We start from the raw sequence: 13,648 nt of genomic DNA on the forward strand, positions 1-13,648 counted from the left end.
TACATAAAATGCAACTCAAAGTACTTCACATGAAAAAAAAAATAATAATAACAAGCAGCGGAATGCCAGAAACAAAAAGTAGGTCAATCTACAATTAGCAAATAAAAATAGCAATACAAAACTAAAACATTAAAAATGGTAAGGAAATTTGTATTGGATAATACATTTTAAATTGATATTATTTGATATTCAACTTTATTGACATTTATAATTAAATTGGTGTCTTTACACTGTAGAATCCATTGTTGTTTGTTTCTGTTGCTTAACTCTGTTGCTTTAACTACATATAAGTGTCTATTTGTTTGTCTCTAAATGTTTTGATGAATTGAACAATGCCCTTTGTTCAATTCATGCCATACTATAGCACGCCGTTTTTCATCATTTTTGAGGATTTGAAGAAAATTCAAAATTTCAAAAAACATGGGTTATAGCCCATCGTTTTTTGAATTTTTGAAAAAAAAATTATCCTCATTTTTCATCATTTTTGAACATGGGCTATAGCCCCTACCGTACGGCATACTATAGCACGCCGTTTTTCATCAATTTTGAGGATTTGAAGAAATTTCAAAATTTCAAAAAACATGGGTTATAGCCCATCGTTTTTAGAATTTTTGAAAAAATGTTATCCTCATTTTTCATCATTTTTGAACATGGGCTATAGCCCCTACCGTACGGCATACTATAGCACGCCGTTTTTCATCATTTTTGAGGATTTGAAGAAAATTCTAAATTTCAAAAAACATGGGTTATAGCCCATCGTTTTTTGAATTTTTGAAAAAAATGTTATCCTCATTTTTCATCATTTTTGAACATGGGCTATAGCCCCTACCGTACGGCATACTATAGCACGCCGTTTTTCATCATTTTTGAGGATTTGAAGAAAATTCAAAATTTCAAAAAACATGGGTTATAGCCCATCGTTTTTTGAATTTTTGAAAAAAATGTTATCCTCATTTTTCATCATTTTTGAACATGGGCTATAGCCCCTACCGTACGGCATACTATAGCACGCCGTTTTTCATCATTTTTGAGGATTTGAAGAAAATTCAAAATTTCAAAAAACATGGGTTATAGCCCATCGTTTTTTTAATTTTTGAAAAAAATGTTATCCTCATTTTTCATCATTTTTGAACATGGGCTATAGCCCCTACCGTACGGCATACTATAGCACGCCGTTTTTCATCATTTTTGAGGATTTGAAGTAAATTCAAAATTTCAAAAAACATGGGTTATAGCCCATTGTTTTTTGAATTTTTGAAAAAAATGTTATCCTCATTTTTCATCATTTTTGAACATGGGCTATAGCCCCTACCGTACGGCATACTATAGCACGCCGTTTTTCATCATTTTTGAGGATTTGAAGAAAATTCAAAATTTCAAAAAACATGGGTTATAGCCCATCGTTTTTTGAATTTTTGAAAAAAATGTTATCCTCATTTTTCATCATTTTTGAACATGGGCTATAGCCCCTACCGTACGGCATACTATAGCACGCCGTTTTTCATCATTTTTGAGGATTTGAAGAAAATTCAAAATTTCAAAAAACATGGGTTATAGCCCATCGTTTTTTGAATTTTTGAAAAAAATGTTATCCTCATTTTTCATCATTTTTGAACATGGGCTATAGCCCCTACCGTACGGCATACTATAGCACGCCGTTTTTCATCATTTTTGAGGATTTGAAGAAAATTCAAAATTTCAAAAAACATGGGTTATAGCCCATCGTTTTTTGAATTTAAAAAAAAAAATGTTATCCTCATTTTTCATCATTTTTGAACATGGGCTATAGCCCCTACCGTACGGCATACTATAGCACGCCGTTTTTCATCATTTTTGAGGATTTGAAGAAAATTCAAAATTTCAAAAAACATGGGTTATAGCCCATCGTTTTTTGAATTTTTGAAAAAAATGTTATCCTCATTTTTCATCATTTTTGAACATGGGCTATAGCCCCTACCGTACGGCATACTATAGCACGCCGTTTTTCATCATTTTTGAGGATTTGAAGAAAATTCAAAATTTCAAAAAACATGGGTTATAGCCCATCGTTTTTTGAATTTTTGAAAAAAATGTTATCCTCATTTTTCATCATTTTTGAACATGGGCTATAGCCCCTACCGTACGGCATACTATAGCACGCCGTTTTTTATCATTTTTGAGGATTTGAAGAAAATTCAAAATTTCAAAAAACATGGGTTATAGCCCATTGTTTTTTGAATTTTTGAAAAAAATGTTATCCTCATTTTTCATCATTTTTGAACATGGGCTATAGCCCCTACCGTACGGCATACTATAGCACGCCGTTTTTCATCATTTTTGAGGATTTGAAGAAAATTCAAAATTTCAAAAAACATGGGTTATAGCCCATCGTTTTTAGAATTTTTGAAAAAATGTTATCCTCATTTTTCATCATTTTTGAACATGGGCTATAGCCCCTACCGTACGGCATACTATAGCACGCCGTTTTTCATCATTTTTGAGGATTTGAAGAAAATTCAAAATTTCAAAAAACATGGGTTATAGCCCATTGTTTTTTGAATTTTTGAAAAAAATGTTATCCTCATTTTTCATCATTTTTGAACATGGGCTATAGCCCCTACCGTACGGCATACTATAGCACGCCGTTTTTCATCATTTTTGAGGATTTGAAGAAAATTCAAAATTTCAAAAAACATGGGTTATAGCCCATCGTTTTTTGAATTTTTGAAAAAAATGTTATCCTCATTTTTCATCATTTTTGAACATGGGCTATAGCCCCTACCGTACGGCATACTATAGCACGCCGTTTTTCATCATTTTTGAGGATTTGAAGAAAATTCAAAATTTCAAAAAACATGGGTTATAGCCCATCGTTTTTTGAATTTTTGAAAAAAATGTTATCCTCATTTTTCATCATTTTTGAACATGGGCTATAGCCCCTACCGTACGGCATACTATAGCACGCCGTTTTTCATCATTTTTGAGGATTTGAAGAAAATTCAAAATTTCAAAAAACATGGGTTATAGCCCATCGTTTTTTGAATTTAAAAAAAAAAATGTTATCCTCATTTTTCATCATTTTTGAACATGGGCTATAGCCCCTACCGTACGGCATACTATAGCACGCCGTTTTTCATCATTTTTGAGGATTTGAAGAAAATTCAAAATTTCAAAAAACATGGGTTATAGCCCATCGTTTTTTGAATTTTTGAAAAAAATGTTATCCTCATTTTTCATCATTTTTGAACATGGGCTATAGCCCCTACCGTACGGCATACTATAGCACGCCGTTTTTCATCATTTTTGAGGATTTGAAGAAAATTCAAAATTTCAAAAAACATGGGTTATAGCCCATCGTTTTTTGAATTTTTGAAAAAAATGTTATCCTCATTTTTCATCATTTTTGAACATGGGCTATAGCCCCTACCGTACGGCATACTATAGCACGCCGTTTTTTATCATTTTTGAGGATTTGAAGAAAATTCAAAATTTCAAAAAACATGGGTTATAGCCCATTGTTTTTTGAATTTTTGAAAAAAAATGTTATCCTCATTTTTCATCATTTTTGAACATGGGCTATAGCCCCTACCGTACGGCATACTATAGCACGCCGTTTTTCATCATTTTTGAGGATTTGAAGAAAATTCAAAATTTCAAAAAACATGGGTTATAGCCCATCGTTTTTAGAATTTTTGAAAAAATGTTATCCTCATTTTTCATCATTTTTGAACATGGGCTATAGCCCCTACCGTACGGCATACTATAGCACGCCGTTTTTCATCATTTTTGAGGATTTGAAGAAAATTCAAAATTTCAAAAAACATGGGTTATAGCCCATTGTTTTTTGAATTTTTGAAAAAAATGTTATCCTCATTTTTCATCATTTTTGAACATGGGCTATAGCCCCTACCGTACGGCATACTATAGCACGCCGTTTTTCATCATTTTTGAGGATTTGAAGAAAATTCAAAATTTCAAAAAACATGGGTTATAGCCCATCGTTTTTTGAATTTTTGAAAAAAATGTTATCCTCATTTTTCATCATTTTTGAACATGGGCTATAGCCCCTACCGTACGGCATACTATAGCACGCCGTTTTTTATCATTTTTGAGGATTTGAAGAAAATTCAAAATTTCAAAAAACATGGGTTATAGCCCATTGTTTTTTGAATTTTTGAAAAAAATGTTATCCTCATTTTTCATCATTTTTGAACATGGGCTATAGCCCCTACCGTACGGCATACTATAGCACGCCGTTTTTCATCATTTTTGAGGATTTGAAGAAAATTCAAAATTTCAAAAAACATGGGTTATAGCCCATTGTTTTTTGAATTTTTGAAAAAAATGTTATCCTCATTTTTCATCATTTTTGAACATGGGCTATAGCCCCTACCGTACGGCATACTATAGCACGCCGTTTTTCATCATTTTTGAGGATTTGAAGAAAATTCAAAATTTCAAAAAACATGGGTTATAGCCCATCGTTTTTTGAATTTTTGAAAAAAATGTTATCCTCATTTTTCATCATTTTTGAACATGGGCTATAGCCCCTACCGTACGGCATACTATAGCACGCCGTTTTCTATCATTTTTGAGGATTTGAAGAAAATTCAAAATTTCAAAAAACATGGGTTATAGCCCATTGTTTTTTGAATTTTTGAAAAAAATGTTATCCTCATTTTTCATCATTTTTGAACATGGGCTATAGCCCCTACCGTACGGCATACTATAGCACGCCGTTTTTCATCATTTTTGAGGATTTGAAGAAAATTCAAAATTTCAAAAAACATGGGTTATAGCCCATCGTTTTTAGAATTTTTGAAAAAATGTTATCCTCATTTTTCATCATTTTTGAACATGGGCTATAGCCCCTACCATACGGCATACTATAGCACGCCGTTTTTCATCATTTTTGAGGATTTGAAGAAAATTCAAAATTTCAAAAAACATGGGTTATAGCCCATCGTTTTTTGAATTTTTGAAAAAAATGTTATCCTCATTTTTCATCATTTTTGAACATGGGCTATAGCCCCTACCGTACGGCATACTATAGCACGCCGTTTTTCATCATTTTTGAGGATTTGAAGAAAATTCAAAATTTCAAAAAACATGGGTTATAGCCCATCGTTTTTTGAATTTTTGAAAAAAATGTTATCCTCATTTTTCATCATTTTTGAACATGGGCTATAGCCCCTACCGTACGGCATACTATAGCACGCCGTTTTTTATCATTTTTGAGGATTTGAAGAAAATTCAAAATTTCAAAAAACATGGGTTATAGCCCATTGTTTTTTGAATTTTTGAAAAAAAGTGTTATCCTCATTTTTCATCATTTTTGAACATGGGCTATAGCCCCTACCGTACGGCATACTATAGCACGCCGTTTTTCATCATTTTTGAGGATTTGAAGAAAATTCAAAATTTCAAAAAACATGGGTTATAGCCCATCGTTTTTAGAATTTTTGAAAAAATGTTATCCTCATTTTTCATCATTTTTGAACATGGGCTATAGCCCCTACCGTACGGCATACTATAGCACGCCGTTTTTCATCATTTTTGAGGATTTGAAGAAAATTCAAAATTTCAAAAAACATGGGTTATAGCCCATTGTTTTTTGAATTTTTGAAAAAAATGTTATCCTCATTTTTCATCATTTTTGAACATGGGCTATAGCCCCTACCGTACGGCATACTATAGCACGCCGTTTTTCATCATTTTTGAGGATTTGAAGAAAATTCAAAATTTCAAAAAACATGGGTTATAGCCCATCGTTTTTTGAATTTTTGAAAAAAATGTTATCCTCATTTTTCATCATTTTTGAACATGGGCTATAGCCCCTACCGTACGGCATACTATAGCACGCCGTTTTTCATCATTTTTGAGGATTTGAAGAAAATTCAAAATTTCAAAAAACATGGGTTATAGCCCATCGTTTTTTGAATTTTTGAAAAAAATGTTATCCTCATTTTTCATCATTTTTGAACATGGGCTATAGCCCCTACCGTACGGCATACTATAGCACGCCGTTTTTTATCATTTTTGAGGATTTGAAGAAAATTCAAAATTTCAAAAAACATGGGTTATAGCCCATTGTTTTTTGAATTTTTGAAAAAAATGTTATCCTCATTTTTCATCATTTTTGAACATGGGCTATAGCCCCTACCGTACGGCATACTATAGCACGCCGTTTTTCATCATTTTTGAGGATTTGAAGAAAATTCAAAATTTCAAAAAACATGGGTTATAGCCCATTGTTTTTTGAATTTTTGAAAAAAATGTTATCCTCATTTTTCATCATTTTTGAACATGGGCTATAGCCCCTACCGTACGGCATACTATAGCACGCCGTTTTTCATCATTTTTGAGGATTTGAAGAAAATTCAAAATTTCAAAAAACATGGGTTATAGCCCATCGTTTTTTGAATTTTTGAAAAAAATGTTATCCTCATTTTTCATCATTTTTGAACATGGGCTATAGCCCCTACCGTACGGCATACTATAGCACGCCGTTTTTTATCATTTTTGAGGATTTGAAGAAAATTCAAAATTTCAAAAAACATGGGTTATAGCCCATTGTTTTTTGAATTTTTGAAAAAAATGTTATCCTCATTTTTCATCATTTTTGAACATGGGCTATAGCCCCTACCGTACGGCATACTATAGCACGCCGTTTTTCATCATTTTTGAGGATTTGAAGAAAATTCAAAATTTCAAAAAACATGGGTTATAGCCCATCGTTTTTAGAATTTTTGAAAAAATGTTATCCTCATTTTTCATCATTTTTGAACATGGGCTATAGCCCCTACCGTACGGCATACTATAGCACGCCGTTTTTCATCATTTTTGAGGATTTGAAGAAAATTCAAAATTTCAAAAAACATGGGTTATAGCCCATCGTTTTTTGAATTTTTGAAAAAAATGTTATCCTCATTTTTCATCATTTTTGAACATGGGCTATAGCCCCTACCGTACGGCATACTATAGCACGCCGTTTTTCATCATTTTTGAGGATTTGAAGAAAATTCAAAATTTCAAAAAACATGGGTTATAGCCCATTGTTTTTTGAATTTTTGAAAAAAATGTTATCCTCATTTTTCATCATTTTTGAACATGGGCTATAGCCCCTACCGTACGGCATACTATAGCACGCCGTTTTTCATCATTTTTGAGGATTTGAAGAAATTTCAAAATTTCAAAAAACATGGGTTATAGCCCATTGTTTTTTGAATTTTTGAAAAAAATGTTATCCTCATTTTTCATCATTTTTGAACATGGGCTATAGCCCCTACCGTACGGCATACTATAGCACGCCGTTTTTCATCATTTTTGAGGATTTGAAGAAAATTCAAAATTTCAAAAAACATGGGTTATAGCCCATCGTTTTTTGAATTTTTGAAAAAAATGTTATCCTCATTTTTCATCATTTTTGAACATGGGCTATAGCCCCTACCGTACGGCATACTATAGCACGCCGTTTTTCATCATTTTTGAGGATTTGAAGAAAATTCAAAATTTCAAAAAACATGGGTTATAGCCCATCGTTTTTTGAATTTTTGAAAAAAATGTTATCCTCATTTTTCATCATTTTTGAACATGGGCTATAGCCCCTACCGTACGGCATACTATAGCACGCCGTTTTTCATCATTTTTGAGGATTTGAAGAAAATTCAAAATTTCAAAAAACATGGGTTATAGCCCATCGTTTTTTGAATTAAAAAAAAAAAATGTTATCCTCATTTTTCATCATTTTTGAACATGGGCTATAGCCCCTACCGTACGGCATACTATAGCACGCCGTTTTTCATCATTTTTGAGGATTTGAAGAAAATTCAAAATTTCAAAAAACATGGGTTATAGCCCATCGTTTTTTGAATTTTTGAAAAAAATGTTATCCTCATTTTTCATCATTTTTGAACATGGGCTATAGCCCCTACCGTACGGCATACTATAGCACGCCGTTTTTCATCATTTTTGAGGATTTGAAGAAAATTCAAAATTTCAAAAAACATGGGTTATAGCCCATTGTTTTTTGAATTTTTGAAAAAAATGTTATCCTCATTTTTCATCATTTTTGAACATGGGCTATAGCCCCTACCGTACGGCATACTATAGCACGCCGTTTTTCATCATTTTTGAGGATTTGAAGAAAATTCAAAATTTCAAAAAACATGGGTTATAGCCCATCGTTTTTTGAATTTTTGAAAAAAATGTTATCCTCATTTTTCATCATTTTTGAACATGGGCTATAGCCCCTACCGTACGGCATACTATAGCACGCCGTTTTTCATCATTTTTGAGGATTTGAAGAAAATTCTAAATTTCAAAAAACATGGGTTATAGCCCATCGTTTTTTGAATTTTTGAAAAAAATGTTATCCTCATTTTTCATCATTTTTGAACATGGGCTATAGCCCCTACCGTACGGCATACTATAGCGTTTTTCATCATTTTTGAGGATTTGAAGAAAATTCAAAATTTCAAAAAACATGGGTTATAGCCCATCGTTTTTTGAATTTAAAAAAAAAAATGTTATCCTCATTTTTCATCATTTTTGAACATGGGCTATAGCCCCTACCGTACGGCATACTATAGCACGCCGTTTTTCATCATTTTTGAGGATTTGAAGAAAATTCTAAATTTCAAAAAACATGGGTTATAGCCCATCGTTTTTTGAATTTTTGAAAAAAATGTTATCCTCATTTTTCATCATTTTTGAACATGGGCTATAGCCCCTACCGTACGGCATACTATAGCACGCCGTTTTTCATCATTTTTGAGGATTTGAAGAAAATTCAAAATTTCAAAAAACATGGGTTATAGCCCATCGTTTTTTGAATTTTTGAAAAAAATGTTATCCTCATTTTTCATCATTTTTGAACATGGGCTATAGCCCCTACCGTACGGCATACTATAGCACGCCGTTTTTCATCATTTTTGAGGATTTGAAGAAAATTCAAAATTTCAAAAAACATGGGTTATAGCCCATCGTTTTTTGAATTTTTGAAAAAAATGTTATCCTCATTTTTCATCATTTTTGAACATGGGCTATAGCCCCTACCGTACGGCATACTATAGCACGCCGTTTTTCATCATTTTTGAGGATTTGAAGAAAATTCAAAATTTCAAAAAACATGGGTTATAGCCCATCGTTTTTTGAATTAAAAAAAAAAATGTTATCCTCATTTTTCATCATTTTTGAACATGGGCTATAGCCCCTACCGTACGGCATACTATAGCACGCCGTTTTTCATCATTTTTGAGGATTTGAAGAAAATTCAAAATTTCAAAAAACATGGGTTATAGCCCATCGTTTTTTGAATTTTTGAAAAAAATGTTATCCTCATTTTTCATCATTTTTGAACATGGGCTATAGCCCCTACCGTACGGCATACTATAGCACGCCGTTTTTCATCATTTTTGAGGATTTGAAGAAAATTCAAAATTTCAAAAAACATGGGTTATAGCCCATTGTTTTTTGAATTTTTGAAAAAAATGTTATCCTCATTTTTCATCATTTTTGAACATGGGCTATAGCCCCTACCGTACGGCATACTATAGCACGCCGTTTTTCATCATTTTTGAGGATTTGAAGAAAATTCAAAATTTCAAAAAACATGGGTTATAGCCCATCGTTTTTTGAATTTTTGAAAAAAATGTTATCCTCATTTTTCATCATTTTTGAACATGGGCTATAGCCCCTACCGTACGGCATACTATAGCACGCCGTTTTTCATCATTTTTGAGGATTTGAAGAAAATTCTAAATTTCAAAAAACATGGGTTATAGCCCATCGTTTTTTGAATTTTTGAAAAAAATGTTATCCTCATTTTTCATCATTTTTGAACATGGGCTATAGCCCCTACCGTACGGCATACTATAGCACGCCGTTTTTCATCATTTTTGAGGATTTGAAGAAAATTCAAAATTTCAAAAAACATGGGTTATAGCCCATCGTTTTTTGAATTTTTGAAAAAAATGTTATCCTCATTTTTCATCATTTTTGAACATGGGCTATAGCCCCTACCGTACGGCATACTATAGCACGCCGTTTTTCATCATTTTTGAGGATTTGAAGAAAATTCTAAATTTCAAAAAACATGGGTTATAGCCCATCGTTTTTTGAATTTTTGAAAAAAATGTTATCCTCATTTTTCATCATTTTTGAACATGGGCTATAGCCCCTACCGTACGGCATACTATAGCACGCCGTTTTTCATCATTTTTGAGGATTTGAAGAAAATTCAAAATTTCAAAAAACATGGGTTATAGCCCATCGTTTTTTGAATTTAAAAAAAAAAATGTTATCCTCATTTTTCATCATTTTTGAACATGGGCTATAGCCCCTACCGTACGGCATACTATAGCACGCCGTTTTTCATCATTTTTGAGGATTTGAAGAAAATTCTAAATTTCAAAAAACATGGGTTATAGCCCATCGTTTTTTGAATTTTTGAAAAAAATGTTATCCTCATTTTTCATCATTTTTGAACATGGGCTATAGCCCCTACCGTACGGCATACTATAGCACGCCGTTTTTCATCATTTTTGAGGATTTGAAGAAAATTCAAAATTTCAAAAAACATGGGTTATAGCCCATCGTTTTTTGAATTTTTGAAAAAAATGTTATCCTCATTTTTCATCATTTTTGAACATGGGCTATAGCCCCTACCGTACGGCATACTATAGCACGCCGTTTTTCATCATTTTTGAGGATTTGAAGAAAATTCAAAATTTCAAAAAACATGGGTTATAGCCCATCGTTTTTTGAATTTTTGAAAAAAATGTTATCCTCATTTTTCATCATTTTTGAACATGGGCTATAGCCCCTACCGTACGGCATACTATAGCACGCCGTTTTTCATCATTTTTGAGGATTTGAAGAAAATTCAAAATTTCAAAAAACATGGGTTATAGCCCATCGTTTTTTGAATTAAAAAAAAAAAATGTTATCCTCATTTTTCATCATTTTTGAACATGGGCTATAGCCCCTACCGTACGGCATACTATAGCACGCCGTTTTTCATCATTTTTGAGGATTTGAAGAAAATTCAAAATTTCAAAAAACATGGGTTATAGCCCATCGTTTTTTGAATTTTTGAAAAAAATGTTATCCTCATTTTTCATCATTTTTGAACATGGGCTATAGCCCCTACCGTACGGCATACTATAGCACGCCGTTTTTCATCATTTTTGAGGATTTGAAGAAAATTCAAAATTTCAAAAAACATGGGTTATAGCCCATTGTTTTTTGAATTTTTGAAAAAAATGTTATCCTCATTTTTCATCATTTTTGAACATGGGCTATAGCCCCTACCGTACGGCATACTATAGCACGCCGTTTTTCATCATTTTTGAGGATTTGAAGAAAATTCAAAATTTCAAAAAACATGGGTTATAGCCCATCGTTTTTTGAATTTTTGAAAAAAATGTTATCCTCATTTTTTCATCATTTTTGAACATGGGCTATAGCCCCTACCGTACGGCATACTATAGCACGCCGTTTTTCATCATTTTTGAGGATTTGAAGAAAATTCTAAATTTCAAAAAACATGGGTTATAGCCCATCGTTTTTTGAATTTTTGAAAAAAATGTTATCCTCATTTTTCATCATTTTTGAACATGGGCTATAGCCCCTACCGTACGGCATACTATAGCACGCCGTTTTTCATCATTTTTGAGGATTTGAAGAAAATTCAAAATTTCAAAAAACATGGGTTATAGCCCATCGTTTTTTGAATTAAGAAAAAAAATGTTATCCTCATTTTTCATCATTTTTGAACATGGGCTATAGCCCCTACCGTACGGCATACTATAGCACGCCGTTTTTCATCATTTTTGAGGATTTGAAGAAAATTCTAAATTTCAAAAAACATGGGTTATAGCCCATCGTTTTTTGAATTTTTGAAAAAAATGTTATCCTCATTTTTCATCATTTTTGAACATGGGCTATAGCCCCTACCGTACGGCATACTCGTTTTTCATCATTTTTGAGGATTTGAAGAAAATTCAAAATTTCAAAAAACATGGGTTATAGCCCATCGTTTTTTGAATTTTTGAAAAAAATGTTATCCTCATTTTTCATCATTTTTGAACATGGGCTATAGCCCCTACCGTACGGCATACTATAGCACGCCGTTTTTCATCATTTTTGAGGATTTGAAGAAAATTCAAAATTTCAAAAAACATGGGTTATAGCCCATCGTTTTTTGAATTAAAAAAAAAATGTTATCCTCATTTTTCATCATTTTTGAACATGGGCTATAGCCCCTACCGTACGCATACTATAGCACGCCGTTTTTCATCATTTTTGAGGATTTGAAGAAAATTCAAAATTTCAAAAAACATGGGTTATAGCCCATCGTTTTTTTGAATTTTTGAAAAAAATGTTATCCTCATTTTTCATCATTTTTGAACATGGGCTATAGCCCCTACCGTACGGCATACTATAGCACGCCGTTTTTCATCATTTTTGAGGATTTGAAGAAATTTCAAAATTTCAAAAAACATGGGTTATAGCCCATCGTTTTTTGAATTTTTGAAAAAAATGTTATCCTCATTTTTCATCATTTTTGAACATGGGCTATAGCCCCTACCGTACGGCATACTATAGCACGCCGTTTTTCATCATTTTTGAGGATTTGAAGAAAATTCAAAATTTCAAAAAACATGGGTTATAGCCCATCGTTTTTTGAATTTTTGAAAAAAATGTTATCCTCATTTTTCATCATTTTTGAACATGGGCTATAGCCCCTACCGTACGGCATACTATAGCACGCCGTTTTTCATCATTTTTGAGGATTTGAAGAAAATTCAAAATTTCAAAAAACATGGGTTATAGCCCATCGTTTTTGAATTTTTGAAAAAAATGTTATCCTCATTTTTCATCATTTTTGAACATGGGCTATAGCCCCTACCGTACGGCATACTATAGCACGCCGTTTTTCATCATTTTTGAGGATTTGAAGAAATTCAAAATTTCAAAAAACATGGGTTATAGCCCATCGTTTTTGAATTTTTGAAAAAAATGTTATCCTCATTTTTCATCATTTTTGAACATGGGCTATAGCCCCTACCGTACGGCATACTATAGCACGCCGTTTTTCATCATTTTTGAGGATTTGAAGAAAATTCAAAATTTCAAAAAACATGGGTTATAGCCCATCGTTTTTTGAATTTTTGAAAAAAATGTTATCCTCATTTTTCATCATTTTTGAACATGGGCTATAGCCCCTACCGTACGGCATACTATAGCACGCCGTTTTTCATCATTTTTGAGGATTTGAAGAAATTTCAAAATTTCAAAAAACATGGGTTATAGCCCATCGTTTTTTGAATTTTTGAAAAAAATGTTATCCTCATTTTTCATCATTTTTGAACATGGGCTATAGCCCCTACCGTACGGCATACTATAGCACGCCGTTTTTCATCATTTTTGAGGATTTGAAGAAATTTCAAAATTTCAAAAAACATGGGTTATAGCCCATCGTTTTTTGAATTTTTGAAAAAAATGTTATCCTCATTTTTCATCATTTTTGAACATGGGCTATAGCCCCTACCGTACGGCATACTATAGCACGCCGTTTTTCATCATTTTTGAGGATTTGAAGAAAATTCAAAATTTCAAAAAACATGGGTTATAGCCCATCGTTTTTTGAATTTTTGAAAAAAAT

The sequence above is a fragment of the Protomyctophum bolini genome, assembly GCF_963924005.1.
Source record: "Protomyctophum bolini genome assembly, chromosome: 4".
Classification (NCBI taxonomy): Eukaryota; Metazoa; Chordata; class Actinopteri; order Myctophiformes; family Myctophidae; genus Protomyctophum; species Protomyctophum bolini.